Here is a 13,999-nt window from a genome sequence, read left to right as displayed (position 1 = left end):
GGGTTAAAGCCTCTGCCTTCGGCTCAGGTCATGATCCCAGGGTCCTGGGATCAAGCCCCACATTGGGCTCTCTGCTCAGCAGGGAGCCTGCTTTCCACCCTCACCCCCACCACTGCCTGCCTCTGCCTACCTGGGATCTCTCTCTGTCAAATAAATAACAAAAAACAAAACAAAACTGAAGTACCTGAGCTGCATGTCTAGGAATTTGAAAGGTAGTAAATATTTTAGGAAATGGCCTTCCCAATTTTCTGAATATGACACATCATTTAGTTTCCTGGGGTTGTTACTCTGCACGGAACTTCTCAACCTCGGCAATATTGACAGGCTGGCCTGCATGAGTCTGTTGGAGGGCAGGCTCTCTGCAATGTAGGATTAGCAGCATCCTTGGTCTCCACCGGCTAGATGCCTGTAGCCAGCTGCGACAACCAAATATGTCTCTAGTCATTGCCAGATGACTAGGGGGCAAAATAGGGACCCACCCTACCTCTTGAGAACCACTGCTTTACAGAAACTCCTGTCTGGAATAAGTGCAGACCAAAGAAACCAGGAAATAAACAGGGAAAACAGGGAACTTAGAAATCATCTCATATGTTGTTCCTCCTGGTTCTCCTCAACCCCACCCCCACTGCAGTACATACCACTGTTTTATATCTGAAGAAACTGTGGCTCAGGGAAATTAGTGAATATAAAAATGAAAAACACATAAGTATTTGAAGTAATACTGATTTTGGATTGTAGACTTACTTAAGTTTGTTCATAGATCCGTGGAGGGAGAAGTGTCTCTTTCCAACCAACTCAAAATAAGAAAACATCAGTTTATGGAAATAGGTAAGAAGGGGATAATGATTCATATCACAGAAAAACTAAAAGCTAGCACCACTAAAAATGAATTAAAGATGTACATTGAACTTTTTTTTTTTTTAGATTAAAAAGAATAGAGCAAACTAACTCGGATATGGCTGTAGATTTTTGGCACAGGCTTCCACATGGAGCTGTATGTGCTTCATATTAGACTATTTTAAGTGTGTGTATCTAAAAATAAACAGAAGAGTATTTAATAATAATTTGGCTTTTTCAAAATGACTTGCTTTTTACATCCAGATAATCATGGTAATGGCCTGCCTGATGAGATATTTCTACCATAGGTTAAGTTGTGTTTTATAAGGGTATTTTGTATCTTACTAAGAATTCTCATATAGAGGTAAGAACTCCAAATTAAATATTAGCTGCTTCTGGTTATTTTAAGACTCATCTCAATAACCAAGAGAATTTGGTTCTCACACTTTGTACCTTTTGATTACAAACAGGTTTATGTTGTACTTCATCAAAGGTTATAGAGGATATGCAGACTGAGACGCTTTGGGACTGAAATTGGGCAATTCAAAGTTTCTCATGCATGTAAGCTGCCTTTTGTTTTGATCCCTATCATTCTTAGTCTGTCTTTCTCAAGATCTGCTGGAAGACTGTCCTGAGTGAGGACACAAGAGAAAATGGCAGGATACTAAGGCACCGGGGCCACATAATACTCCTGTTTGAGGTAGGGTGAAATCCAGTTGGCAGACTTTTGTCAGAACTTGCAGTTGAAAGTGTCATATTTAGATTCCGATGGTCCTTTCTTGCTGTTTTTGTTTGGTTTGGTTTAAGCACAATACAGTCACAATCTTAAATGATAAGGATGTTTCTGAAAAATCGTAGGTAAGTCCTTTTTTAAAAAATCAAAATGTATCAGAAGAACTTGCCAGTTAAATTTATCCCAATGTGTTCTGGTCCCCTGTTTCCCATTAAGAGACACAGTGATCACAATCATGCTCTGATTTCTGTCTTTAGATAAGCTGGGGTGTTTTATTGTTGTTGTTTTAAAATATTCTTAAACTTGACACTTTGATTCTCAGTGAAAACACTTTCAACCATGTATGTTGGTGATTTGTTGAAAATTCAAAACTGAAAACCTGCCACTCTGCTTTTAGTACTTGAAATCCCTTGGCAGGGAGACATTTTTCACAAAACACATTGTTTGGAAGACCTCAGAAAGTTCATTATTCTGGCAAGAGGTCCTTTCTGAACTTTGGATCATTATAATAGTATGCTGATTTATGTAAAGAGTGGATTCAGACTTGAATAACTGTAGAGTCCTGGCAGATGTGAACATGTCAGATGTCTTGGCACAGTTTAGGGGCAGAAGGGGACTTTCCCACTTTCTTATGTAATCCACAATCATAGTATGTGGGAGTTTTATGAAATTTCTTCCGTTATACTGAAATGCTTAGTTTTTCATACCATAAATGCTGCTCAGTGAGAACAGGTTCTGTGTATGTATGCATATATTTAAATGAAATGAAAAAGGAAAATGAAATCCAAGAAATTCCTTAAGTTTGCAGTGGTGATTATTTTTAGGCTGTGTTCATGTGTTCCAAAAGATCTCTTTTAAGTCAGTTGATTGGAACTTGGAACAGAACTTCCCATAGAAACAATAGTATAGTATATGTGGTGGTAAATTTTCCAGATGAGGCTTCAAAGCTTTTTTAACCCATCATACACTAGTGTGCTTTGCAGTACAAGGGACAATGACGTGTAGCTTATTATCAACACACTGTTAATGATATTCAAACTGAAACCTGTTTCAATGCTAGAACTTAAATAAAATTGAAAATTTTTAAATGAAGAAGAAATCAATGTTATTTCTACTAAAAGGTGGGTTTGAGGGAAAGTAATTTAAAGAGGCTTGGTGATGTGGTAGAAGAGCCCAAGGCCCACCTGGAGAGGAGACACTTAGTAGTAGTTTGTGCATATAGAACAGGTATAGGAACCGCTTGAGCCTCGGTTTCTTCAAATGTTGTAGTTGTAAGGGTCTGAGCAAAAAGTGCATATGACAGTGATTTATTATCTGCAAAGCTCTTTGCAAACATACAGTGTAAGTTCTGGTTCTTTCCTTAATTATAAAAATCTTCCTTTTTCTTGACCTAGGTGTAGTGGCAGCAAAACCCTTTATGCTTAGCAATAATTAATAAGGTCCCTTTTAGCTGACCTACACAATACATGCATATTATTTTGGCCTGCTAGGAAGACAGTAGTATTTGCTTTTTTGAGATAGATGGAACCTCTCTCACACATTTTTCTAGACTCCAGGTTTCTCCTGTCCTTCCCTTGTCTGAGTATCTCTTACTTAATCACCTTCTCAAGTTTCACACTAGGGTTTGCACTGCAGGCTGGCCTCCTGGTGGCCTGGCCTCTCTGACCTGTGCCTCTGGCCTCAGACCAGACCCACACTGCTAACAGACCCTGCAGTTGACCAGCTTCAGGTAGGGGCCCTCTTCTGCTCATGCTCTTCCTGGACATCGGACAGAGGCAGCCAGTCTCGGGGGAACCCAGCCTTATTAGGCAGGCCCAGGCTTGGGCCCTGGAGCCAAGAGTAAGGCTAGGAGTTCTTGGGCCTAATCTCACAGACCCAAGGAGCTTTTCTGGTAGAAGTGGTGTCAGAAAATAAAATGGGGATTTTGGCCATCACAGAGCAAAGCTTTCCCATTCCCTTATTCACTGGGGAGGGTGGGCATCAGAAGTGCTGTATCCTTGTGAGAGTTCTAATAACACACCAAAGAGGCAAACTGAAGGGGGGTTATTAATTTTTTTAAAGATTTTATTTACTTGAGAGAGAAAGAGAGAGACAGACAGACAGATAGTGAGAGAGAGTACAACCAGGGAGGAGAGGGAGAAGCAGGCTCCCCACTGAGCAGGGAGCCTGATGCGGGGCTTGATCCCAGGACCCTGCAGTCATGACTCGAGCCGAAGGCAGAAGCCCAAATGACTGAGCCACCCAGGTGCCCCTAAAGTATTATTTTTGGGGTCAAATTTATAAGTTTAAGGCTAAACAAAATAATAATGTTTTATATTAGAACAAGTCTCAGAGATCAGGAAATGCAACTTACTTATTTTACAGTGGAAGAATCTTAATCTAGACAGGTTAGTTGATTTGTAGGTGTCTCATGCCTTCCAGTCTTGAAGTGTTTCATCGGACATCATGAAGACTACATCTGGGCCTCACTACCCCTCTGTTTTCTGTGTAAGGTTGGTACTGATTTTGCACAGCTGTGTGTTTGGACCTTATGATCTGCGTAACAGTCTACAAAGACCAGAAGGGAAGGAGGAGGTATACCACCTCTGATTCCCTTCTCTCACCATAGCGGGAATTAGTAATATTTATTAAGCAAGACAGTTTGTAAACGTTGTAGATACAAGAAGTCTGACACAGTTCCTGCTCTTTCAGAGCTTACAATATTATATTACCTTACATCATTAGAGGGATCTAATTCTGGGCCATGTGACACCGACTGAAGTGGATATTAGTGTACCAGATTTTAGTTTTGTTTCTTCCACTGATTCTGGTTAAGACTTAAAAGGTTGTTTAGTTCTTGGGGCGCCTGGGTGGCTCAGTGGGTTAAGGCCTCTGCTTTCGGCTCGGGTCATGATCCCAGGGTCCTGGGATCGAGCCCCACATCGGGCTCTCTGCTTGGCGGGGAGCCTGCTTCCCCCTCTCTCTCTGCCTGCCTCTCTGCCTACTTTCTTTCTCTCTGTCAAATAAATACATAAAAAATATTTAAAAAAAAAAAAAAAAAAAGGTTGTTTAGTTCTTGGGGCGCCTGGGTGGCTCAGTGGGTTAAGCCACTGCCTTCGGCTCAGGTCATGATCTCGGAGTCCTGGGATCGAGCCCCACATCGGGCTCTCCACTCAGCAGTGAGCCTGCTTCCTCCTCTCTCTGCCTGCCTCTCTGCCTGCTTGTGATCTCTCTCTCTCTCTGTCAAATAAATAAATAAAATTAAAAAAAAAAAATAAAAAGGTTGTTTAGTTCTTTTTTCTTTTCTTTTCATTTATTTGAGAGAGAGAGCACACATGAGTGGGGAGGGGCAGAGGGAGAGAATCCTCAAGCTAAGCAAGAGCCCCACATGGGGCTCAATCCTAGGACCCTGAGATTGTGACCTGAGCTGAAATCAAGAGTTGGATGCTCAACTGACTGAGGTATCCAGGTACCCCAAGTTCTGACACCTTCCTTAGTTTTCTTATCCATGAAATGAGGAGATTAAATTCTGAAGTCCTTATATCTATACTTTTTGAGTCATGTCTCATGATACTTTTTTAAATCATCAGGTTTTTGAACCCTATTATTTATTTTAAGAAATTCTTAGGCACTAATTTCTTTGCCAGTGTGATAGACAACTTAGCAGTTTATTGAACCACAGGCTTGAGAGAGTCTAGTAATTTATAATGGTTCATAGCTTCAATTTTCAGGGAGAACTAGATCCCACACCCCTGTAAAAATTGTGTACCTCATTAGGATTATAAAATAGATATATCTACTTTTGAATATTTACAGAGTTGGCAAGTAGAGAATGATTATTATGAAGAGGTTTTGACTTTACAGAGGGATGTAACTACTGAATTCTTTTCAGTAGTGAGTTTTGGTGCAAGGAAAGTAGAATAGGATTTGCAGAACCTTAGTTTATGTGCGTTGAAATACGTAATTGTTTACATTTACAATGCATAGTTCTCTGTGCTGGGCATAGGGCATACCAAATACGCCTTCTGTTACCCAACTGAGAATTTCCTATGGCTTGAGAGGCCTTTCTGCTTTTATGTTGGAATATTACAGACCTTTCTTCCCTCACCCTTCATGTTGCTCCTAATTGTTCAGGCAGCATTTGTTTCTGAAGTGATTAGCTCAATTATGGGAGATCATCTCTGGTTGTTGGATGAGTTGCCCAGTTAGGAGATGAACCTGTGACTGGGGAGGGTAGGATGCTTTCTGTAGTGGCAGGAACACGGAACAGTTTTAGGCTCACTTGCCAGCCCTACCTCTCACTAGCATTAAGCAAGACACTTAACCCTTCAGAATCTGTTTTTCATTAGTAAAATGGGAATAATAATGACAGTAATAATAATGATAATAATGTTGATATGACATGGTAGATGAGAACATTTATCCTTTCTGAAGAAGCTGGCATAAAGTAGACACGCTGCCTTTCCCCTCCAATCTAGGGAGCAGCCTGAAAGCAGGAACAAAATTGTCACCCTGGGAGTAACAGTTTCTGAGGCCTCTGTGAGGTATAGGCAAGGAGAGCTGCTGGTACTAGCCTTGTGGGTGGGATAGTCTCATGTGGTGATGAAGCCCTCAACCTCCAGAGCCAGAAAGCCTGGGTTCTACTGTGCTAGCTTTGTGATCTTGGAAAAGTCACATACCTGTTTAGCATCTCAGTTGCTTGATCTGTAAACTGAGGTTAATAGCACTTATCTCATCAGGTTGTTGGGAGAGCCCCTATGTTAATCTCTATACACTGCTCAGAATGGTCCCAGGCACATGACAAGTCTGTGTTTACTGCAGTCTGTTGCAATGAAAATCTTTGAGTTTAATGCAAACTTTAAAAACATTGTGTGGAATGATGACAGGCTTTATGAGGATAGCTGGTATTTTCTCCTGAGGAGTCTGTTATTTCTGAACGACGCTAAGCCAGTTTCTTCAGCAGGAGATAAATTGGCTCTTAGAAGTCTGCATCAGCTTTCATCTCTTTCTCTCTCCCTGCATGTCCACTCTGTACAGCTTTTGTTATTAATGTGGAGCAGTTGAAGTCACTGACTTGGGTGCAGGCCAGGCCAGTGTTAGTGGGCATATATTACTTTCCGAGATTCTGGCAGGAGCTGGATGATGGAAGTCAGAGGTACGGGGAAGCTGTCCTTTTAGGCAGCCCACAGAAAAGGTGTGTTTGCTGTCTCTGTCATGTTGATGCTGATTGATCAGAATCTTATTTAGTATCTTAGTAATGTTTTTTTCTTTTACTCTACAGCCTATCTCTTTGAGCTGTCATTTTGCTTGTTCTCTGGTTAGAAAGACTAATGTTGTTTTGTTATGTATCTTTCTCCATTGTTGTGTCATTGTTGAAAATCTCTTCAGTTAACTAAATATTTGTTTAAGGCAGGTAAAATTTCCCCATAAAGCTGTATATTTCTGTAGGATTATATATGTCCTACATAGGGTATATTTGATGTTTGGTGATTATACAATCTATATTGTCTTTTTTTCCTCTAAATAAAATAATCCTTTGGGGAAAAGAAATACTCATTGAAATAGCAAGTGAAAGTGTGTTTTTTCTCAGTAATGGTGTCATTTGGGAACACATTTTTATCTTCTCTGCTTTTGTATTTGAGGCTTGGGAGACTGTGTTTTTTGTTTTAGAAAAGCAATGGAATTTTATCAGACATTTTCCTGAAACTCCCTACCTTCACCTTTTCCTGAACTATTTCTTTCAAAGTCCTGTTTTCCTTTGTTAAGAGGCTCCGTCATTTTAGAAAATAAAGGGGTTTGGTTGGGTTAGGCCTTCTGGGGGATCTTGCTGGCTTTACAAAAGAGGCTGTTTGTCTGAGAAGCAGCACTTGGAGGATCATATGACCATTAGTGTGAAACTTGGGGCAGTGATTTGTGAGCTTGAGCCTTTCAGGTTTTTTTGTTTTTCAATTTTCTCGTTATCAGCAGACAGAGAGATTGCCTCACGCCCTGTTGTGCCTTATGACGTAGGGGAGGAGATATATTTTCCGATTTTAGACTTTCTCCTAACTAATGTTCCTAAATGGTGGGGGTTTTCTAAGGTTTCAGTTAACCCCCACTGTGAAATAGAACCTGATTTCTAGTTGATTTTAGCTACTGCTTAGTTGTGACATGCACGTATTTCTTTTTAATTTGACAGTTGTTTTCTCAAATTGAAAGCAGTAATTATGAATTAGAATTCCTGGAAATATTATTCTTCCGTAATGATATGTCACAGATGTTTGGGTGCTACACACACTCCTTGTTCCATTTTTAATGTTGATGTAGTAGTGGGGATGAAATGTGGAAAATAGCTGTGCGTTGTAATGAGTCTGGATCCTTTCCCCAGCGGCTCACTCCATATGTTATGGTACCCCTCTGTTCTTCCCGAAATGTCCAGTATTGGAACATCGAGACTTTAATATGTGAGTTTCTGAGACTTTGTAGATTTGGCCATAATATAACTTACCCTATTCTACAGACCACATTCTACGTCCTCACAAAACACCAGAGAAATCTGTGGCCTTTAGTGTCAAGATATTCTTTCTAGTTCTTTTAAAAATGTATACTTTTATGGTCTGTTCTAGAAGATTTTGAGAATGCTGAGAAGAAAATAAAAACCACTTGCAGATTTACCACTCAGAGAAAAACTACTGTTAAAATGTTAAGGTATTTACTTCCAGACTAACTTTATATTTATATAGATACATAGTATTCTTTATAAGAATGTCTGTAAGCCTTTTAAGCCTTTTTGAAACCTGTTTTCTTGAGGTTTGTGGGTTTTTTTTTTTTTTTTTTTTTGGCATAGCAGTATATGTGATAACATTTTCCACATTCCAAAATATTTTTTTGGAAATATGATTTTCAATGGCTGTATGATTTGTCATCTATTTGGCTCTGGAAGTACTTAAAGATGTACCAAATTTAAAAGTCCACTTTGGGAGTGAGGTCTTACTTCCTATTTTAAAAATAATTGGCTTAGAAAGTAATTGAGAACATGTTAATTTTGTGCCTTTCCTCAAGATAGACAATCTATTCTTCATTACATTTCTGTAATAAAACATTTTCTTTAACTGCATAGTTCTTGGTATGGTAACAGTTTTAATAATTAATTTTTAATTAGCCATTCATAGCTGATTAAACAAGTGAAGTTTTCAAATAAATAAACTTATTCTGTTAAAAAAAATGCAACTAGTTTTGAAATAGTTTCCTCCTTTATTTCTTTACTGAAGAAATAAAGTTTTTGCAACTAAATTTTGGGTTCATCTCCCAGGAACAGTTGGTGCCATTGGCTGTGCTTTCATGTTGGGTGAACTCGACTTTCCTTAAGCCTGCAGGCTGTACAGAATAGGAAAGGCCATGTGGTCAGGGAAATGGAGCCAGATGGTCCCCGTGATGGGTGCCAAGCCCCCAGCAGAGACGGATGCTACACCTGGCAGAGTAGGGTCAACAGCAAATGTCGGTGGCATTGCTCACCCTTTCCTGGAGAGAAAAGAAAATCTTCCCCTCTGCTGGCATAGTTTGAAACTCCTCTGCAGGATCCATTCAGCCTGATGTAGCAGGTGTCTGGGCAGCTAGTTTCTCATGGGCAATGGAGGAGGAGGTGGTGGCAGTAGCTGAGACCAAGTTGGCAGCCCCCATAGCTGTCTCATAAAATCCACATTCTGGCATTCTTAGAGCCTTTCATGGGAATCCGGGTAAGTCATTAAACTTGTGCCATTTTGGTTTACTTGGCTCTTTAAGGGGAGTAATAATTAAACCAAATGGAGCTGTCATTCAGTGGATCTTAGTGGTGCTTTTCAGTTTGAAAATTGAAACCTGGAATCACAGAGCCATCTCTAAATATCACCCTAGAATTGACTACTGTGGCTTGTCCTTGACACAAGGGAGTTGATTTGTGGGAAAGTGTATGTTTGAGAGTCACATGTCCCCAAGTTTACATATCTGAGCAGTTACTTAGGAACAGTATGACTTTGGGCATATTTGTTAATGTCTATGAACCTCATCTGTAAACATGATCATAATAATAACTCCTTTCAAGATAAGTGGGAGCTTGTATAAGTGCATGCCACAGAAAAAGCTTTCACTTGATATTAGTTCCTATGATGATGACAGATTCATGCAGGGTCATCTCACCAATGTGTGGGTTTGTAATCATTCCATAGCCCTGCAACAAAGACATTTTCCCTTCAGAATACAGTCTCATACACTTGAGGTAAACCTAAAAATGCAAAGCTTTATAAAAAGATGTACCAGAATATGGTGACTTAACGGGCTAAAAGGTTTGGGGGGCTTTTTCCTTCTCATTCTATCTTAGAATAGTCCACATGGTCGTCCATGCTGGTCCAGGACTACTTATGGTACTTCACTAGGCAGATCCCTTCCGCCTTGTTTCTCTGCCATCCCCATCTTCACAGTCAAAGATGACTCACCATGATCTCTTTACAGCCCAAGAGAAGGGGGCTAGTCAAGAAGTTATGCGGATCATTTTCGCTCATATGCTATTAGCCACAACTGAGTCACATGACCATAGCACGCTGTAAAGGAGACTGGAAAACCTCGTGTTTATTAGCAAGTCAGCCACTCTGTGAAAGCTTCTCTTACTCTACAACAGGGGTCAGCAGACAGTAATCCGAGTGTCATATCAGCTAGCCACTGTCATTGTAAATAAAATGATACTGGAACACAGCCGCTCCCATTTGTTTATGAATTGTTTGTGGCTGCTTTCACACTGCACTGGAAGAGGTAAATAGTTGTGCCAGATACCATATTCCCTGCAAAGCCTAAGGAAGTTATTATCTGGCCCTTTATAGACGAAGTTTCCTGGCTTATTATCAAAAAAGGGTGCTACTGAGCGTTCTGTCACAGCCACTGACTCAGGAAACAGGTAAGCCCTGGCACGCTACCCCAGGAAACTGCTCATTCCCAGGCAGTCCCAAGGGGGCTGGACAGATTGAAAGTGTGGCATCTGGCTGGGTTTGCCAACACTTTTGCTGAACAAACTTGGATAAATTTGTCAGCAAGAAAAGCCAATAACTCAAAAGATGAGGGTTTGGAAAAGAGTAAGGAGAAATTTATTTCTGGTGCCGGCAGCCAGGAGTGGCAAGCTCAAGCTTTCATCGACTCTTCCTCCCATAAGATGAACACCTAGAGTTTTATAGGAAGAGGTTCAGGGAAGGGACTGCATGGGGTGTGGTCTTCTAGGCATTCCATTGCAATCAGGGCTTTTCTGGACTGGTGGGATTGGAATGTTCCATCAATTGTCAGTGCTTCAAAAAGTGCCATAAGAAATAACTCTTGGGGTCTATAGCTGAGCAAGAGGGCTCGCTGACAAGAGGAAATGGGAGGAGCAACTGGTAGTCTCTACCATAGTAAGGGGGCTGGTAAGCAGGGTGAGTTACTGCCTTGGACATTCAGAGTCAGGACTTGGTTCTTAGAAGACTAGTGACCCACAATCAGTTGGTATGTAGCTGATCATTGAAGAAGTAGTGTTTAAGGAACTATTAAAAGAGCCTCAGCATTAAGTGATTTTGTGGAGGTGAGGAGGGAGAATACAAAAGGTTGGTTACTAAAGTGAGATTTCATCTTTAGAGCATTATTGGGGCAACTGGGTGGCTCAGTCATTTAAGAATCTGCTTTCAGCTCAGGTCATGATCCCCAGGGTCCTGGGCCCAAGCCCCACGTTGGGGCAGGGAGAGGCCCCCAGGTGTGAAGACCAGAGAAGGCCTCAGGGGGAGGTGGCCTTAAAGCCCAAGCAGCAGCAGCAGGCCTGCAGGGGAGAAGACAGCACCTGCCTCACTCCCTGCCCAGCCTTTCCTGGACCCCGATGATTTATTTCTCTTCTCAGCCTTGGCCAAAACCCCCAAGGAATATGGCTGACCTTGGTCCCTGCCATCACAAGGCATAGCCCTCAGACATGATGTGAAGCACCAGTTGGTCAGTGTTCACAACGATGCTGTTTACAAACAGGGCCATCTACAAATTAATGCCCCTCCCTAAAAACTGCCACTTACTACCTGGAGGAACTTAGGTGTAAATGAAAATAGAGCTCTGATAATTGCATTCAAAATGAGTGCCACTTAAGATCTTAAAAACCCAGAGCCATTTTTAGCTAGTTTTTAGTGAAAGAACACTGTATTTTTTTAGTGTTTTCTTAAGACTTAAAGCAGTATTTGAATGCAGTCATATTTGGAAGTTTTAAACAGTTCCTTGGAAAGCCAAGGCTGAGCCAGAAGTCAAACAGCGCCTTTGTGAGGCATAAGGAAGAGCATGTGTGCGGAACCCCCTGAGTGCAGGAGATGGGTCACCTGCAGGAAAGCCAAGTAGGCCACCCCCAGTGGAGGATTTTCTCAGCCTTCCTGCTAGAGGCGTACGTGACCACATGGAAGATCCTGCTAAAATCACCCCTGTAATACTCACAGAAAGTAGTATTTTCACAGGTTTGTCTTTCCACAGTTGGCAATCCAATGTAAAAGAGCTTTTATTTTTATAGAAATGATTGGCAACTCTCTTTTCTTCTTCTGTCTTTTTAACCAGACCTAGAATGAGGAGAGCAATCTAAATAATGAAATACTTGCTTATGCTGGCAAAGAACTCACGTTGTTCACTCATCTCCTGTTAATTAAAACCTAGTGAGGTTGGCGACCATGTTGGGAAGCAGATGGATAAGGATGGATTTTCAGTGTGTCTTCAGACCTTGTGAAGGATGGGGAGGAAGGATACCACCTAGACAAAGTGGCAAGCCTTCCTCCGCGAGTACAGGAGAGGGCACTGGAAGCATACATGCACAGTACTCTCAGCTTTCTGGTGGAGGCAGCGTACAGGCTCTGCACTTTGCAGTTACTAGAAGGTAAGACAGTTTATTCCGGAATTTTCCTACCAGCTTAAGTTAAGGTAAAAAACTTACCGTTATGAGAAGGTCCCAAAGTTTACCTCCGTCTTCCAGGATTCTGCTTTTACTGTTCTGTGTCCAGTGTCTGGTGCAGACTCCACAAACAGTATGTGTTCAGTGCATATTTATTGAATTAATAAATAAATGGGCTCTGGCACTTAATTGTAAGAGCTTTCTAGAAGATTAAATGGATTCTTAGGAAAAATGATTTCTCTAAAGAGGAGAAATATAAAGACAAAGTCCCCCTTGTCCCTCTCCCCTTTTACACCTCTCCAATACTTGCATCCTTGGTAACTCTCCTGGTTTTCGTCTAATAAGTTTGGGAGGAGTGAAGGTTGAAGGTGTGTGGCCTCATATTACTGAAAGGAAAACCCCAGTGTTGTGTAAGCATTATCATGGGCCCTTTCATAACAAACACAGTATTAAACACAGCCAAAAAGATTTTGTTTTGATCTAATCCTGTGACTCAACAGCACTGAACTGAGGTGCAGATCTGTGCTTTCTGTGTAACATGATACAATTTTGGAAATAGAGTAAAAAGTTTCAACCGGTAGGCTTTTTCAGCTTGCCTACTGTGTGAATCCTTTGAAGTTTTGGGGTTTTATATAAATTTAGAGATTCAATATAGTAAATTAAAGGCATTTATGAACAAGCCAAATATAAATTATATTCCTTAATTTTGAGCTCATAATATTTAAACTCTCGGTATGTAAGAAATAACAGAAGAAGAATCTCAGTCAGAGTGAGATACTGGCACAGTGATTAGCAGTTTCTTTTTGAGAAATACAGTTGGGCATCTGAACTTTGCATCATACGGATGTGCAGTTGACCACTACACCGTCCTTCCTGCTCTTTGCCCTTGGAAAAGACACTCAGCCCTCTGAGTCTGTATTTCTTCAGGAAAATAGGAATAATAACAGTACTTTGCTCAGAGGCTCATTAATGAGATAATTCATGTAAAGCATTCACAGAGTATTTGCACCAATTGTGGTGAAGCCTATGCTACTGGAACAAAGAGACCCCGACATATAATAAATTAAAGAAGATAAGTCCTGATTTATTGCTCACATAACCAGGTAAGCCTTCCAGGCTCTTTGCCAGGCAGTCATCCTCCTTGTAGAAGTGCAGGGAGCCAGGTTCTTTATGCCTTGCTACTCCATTGCCCCCTATGTCACAGAGTCCATCTCCATGGTTAGGGCATGGTCCTGGGCATGTTTTGTGTCCCAGTTTGAAGTTGGTAAGGGAGAAGGGTGTGGGGGAATGTGGAGACATCATGCTCAGTGCATTTAAGCCCAGACTCAGAAATGGTACACATTCTTGCCATTCACTGCCCCGGGGAGAATTGTCACCTGGTCACATCCAGTGGGAGGGGGAGGCTGAGAAGCGTCCTTTCTAGCCGGACAGCCCTATACCCAGTTAAAACTCATTTGCTATGCAAGAATAGAAGGGCAGCTTTGGGTGAGCAACTCAGAGTCTGCATCACAGTGCTTAATAAATGCAGCCATTGTTTATTTACTAAAAAATAACATTTTAGGGAAGGG

At 41.2% G+C, this 13,999-nt stretch overlaps 1 protein-coding gene across 5 annotated transcripts in view; it reads left to right on the top strand.

Annotated features, from left to right (window-relative positions):
- The window catches only part of GAB1 (GRB2 associated binding protein 1), a 125,408-nt gene that overhangs the window by 38,221 nt on the left and 73,188 nt on the right, over positions 1 to 13,999 (top strand). The window contains exon 1 of one of the 5 annotated variants that reach the window (XM_059176273.1): positions 6,653 to 6,743. The exons of the other annotated variants lie outside the window; for them this stretch is intronic. The gene's annotated coding sequence lies outside the window, so the exon portion shown is untranslated. Of the gene's footprint in view, positions 1 to 6,652; positions 6,744 to 13,999 lie in introns of those variants that run through there. 5 annotated transcript variants of the gene reach the window in all.

Source organism: Mustela lutreola, chromosome 1 (genome assembly GCF_030435805.1).
Source record: "Mustela lutreola isolate mMusLut2 chromosome 1, mMusLut2.pri, whole genome shotgun sequence".
NCBI lineage: Eukaryota > Metazoa > Chordata > Mammalia > Carnivora > Mustelidae > Mustela > Mustela lutreola.
The sequence above is the reverse complement of the archived record's forward strand: the minus strand, read 5'-3'. Positions and strand labels throughout refer to the sequence as shown.